Raw genomic sequence first — 2,272 nt, forward strand, 5'->3', positions numbered from 1 at the left:
AGCAGGCAACAAAAACCCTGCCTGAAAAACCCAAAACCAACCAAAAATCACTTTATTAGGTGAAATGTCACAATTCCAACACTTCACAGTGACCTTTGTGTCAGGGACCAGGTGCAGCTCAGACACTGCTGGGGTTGAGCAGGACCGGGGCAGCCCCTGCCTCTCCCTTCGTGCTGGGAAGGGTCAGCACAATGACCCCCAAAGAACTGGCGGTGACCTTGAACTTCCCCTGTCTGGCTGCTGGCTCCTCCAGCTATCTTTTCTCCAGTGCTCATTTTTCTGAGTGTTGCAGAAGAGAAAAAACACAGCCCGAACGCAGGAATCAGCTGCAACCTCGGCTGCCAAGTTGGCAGAGAAGATAAGGACCTTTTATTTAAAGTAAAAGACGCCAGACGCTGAGGAGGGATAGACAAGTCTTTAGCAACTTTTACAGCCAGTCTTGCAATACAATTTCCTAAGCAGACTCAAAACTTGCAACAAAACTCCAAGTTTTCACTAGAAGCTTTCCTTGGAGCGCTCTGCTGCTGCGGGGGCAGGGGGAGCCTCAGCCTCCCCGGGACGTGCGGGATGTGAGGAGCGGGGCTGACTCACTGCCCCGCAACCCCGCAGCACAGCTCAGAGAGGAAGGGGAAAAAACCCACAAATTCAAGGAGCGCGTCCCTTTTTGGGGCGGGTCGGCAGTACCCGTACTCTCGAGGGCAGGGAACCTGTGTGGGGCATCAACACCGGGGGAGGAAGGGAGGACACTCCTCACCTGGAGGATCGCAGGGGCAGGAAGGGCAAACACACCCCCAGCCACTCCCGTCACAAGTTATTTCCGTCACTGGAGGTTTCCCCTGCATGGGCTGAGACAAAACCCAGCTCAGGAGCATCACATCCACGTTCCCTGTGCCTCAGGCCCTGTCTTCCATGTGCCGGGAGCAGGAAGTCAGGGAACCTCCCTTCATCCCTCCCTGGTTTGAGGACAAGCCCCCTTCTTCTCCAGATGCTTTGGGGGCTGCCTGACTCTTGGGCTGTGCCTCACCAAGGGATTCAACCTCCTTTACAGCCTCCTTTGAAGGCTCCCTCTGAGCTTTACTCTTTCCACATGCACCAGTCTCTCTCTAAAATTGTTGCTATTGCATCGACTTGTATTTTAATTTCTATACACTGCCCTGGCAGAGCAATTCCCATCAGCAGCCATATGGATCAGACAAGAAATCTGTCCCAGAGTCCATCATCTGCTAGAAAAAGCTGTACATCCCAGCAACTTCTTGTGGCTTTAGCGGCTCTCTGAGCTCAGCAGCTGCTGAGATGGGTGTGGAATATCCAGGATTCTTGCAGCCACAGCAGTGTCAGTGCTCTGATGGACCCTGCAGCGGGAGCAGATGATGGTGGTGGTGATGATGCAATCATTCTGGCATCATCAGTAATGCCGAGGGTCACTGGTGCAACACTCCTTCCTGCAATCCAGGCAAGCAGAGCGGCCTCCTGCTTTACCCAGGATGGAAACAGCACCATCCTGCAGGTGACACAGGAGTGACACAAAGGGGGTGACAGACACTCAGCATCAAGTGCGGGGAAAGTGAAGATCGGGTCTTAACAAGTTGATGTAACTTCCTCCAGCTTTGGAATTTCCAACTGTTCTCTCACTCCCGGGAAATCAGGGCTGTCACACACCGCAGCATCACCTGCGAACGGCTCCCTTCGCCATGAGCCACCTGTAGAAACCTTTCCCCAACACCGTCACACCTTGGCCTGGGTGACACCCGACCTGTGCTTCCCTGGGGCATTTTCTCACCCACTTCACCGCGACAATGGGCACCAAGGCAGGGACATTTTGCCGAACTGGCCACACACAGCCCCAAGCCCTGGATCCAAACATTGCCCTGTTTTGGGAGCTATGGACACAGATCCTCTCCCTCCCTCCCAGGCACTCAGTAAAGCTTCTATTAACATATTAAATATTTATTGCAGAAGCAGGTACAGAGCTGCACAGCAGGTCAGGCATCAGATCTCTGGTTCGACAATTAGACTTCGAGACAATTTTGGGGTGTTTTTTGGAGGGGTAAACCCACAAGTTTTTGAAGAGAAAAAGGAGAAGTGGAACGAGGAACGGAAGGAGAAATGGAAGGAAGAGATAAAAAAGAAGAAAAAAATTTTAAAAGGGGAGGGGGAAGGGTTTAAAAAAAAAAAAAAAAGTGAGGGTTTTTATAGTACAATTTCTTGAACATTCAAGTCATGTCTCACCTTACTTTATACATCTGGTTCTTTTCAACTCTTCAATTTTACT

At 51.3% G+C, this 2,272-nt stretch overlaps 1 protein-coding gene across 1 annotated transcript in view; it reads right to left on the minus strand.

Annotated features, from left to right (window-relative positions):
- The window catches only part of LAMB3 (laminin subunit beta 3), a 34,914-nt gene that overhangs the window by 27,763 nt on the left and 4,879 nt on the right, over nucleotides 1-2,272 (minus strand). The gene's annotated exons all lie outside the window — the stretch shown is intronic.

Source organism: Corvus brachyrhynchos, unplaced genomic scaffold (assembly GCF_000691975.1).
Source record: "Corvus brachyrhynchos isolate BGI_N302 unplaced genomic scaffold, ASM69197v1 scaffold338, whole genome shotgun sequence".
NCBI classification, from domain to species: Eukaryota; Metazoa; Chordata; class Aves; order Passeriformes; family Corvidae; genus Corvus; species Corvus brachyrhynchos.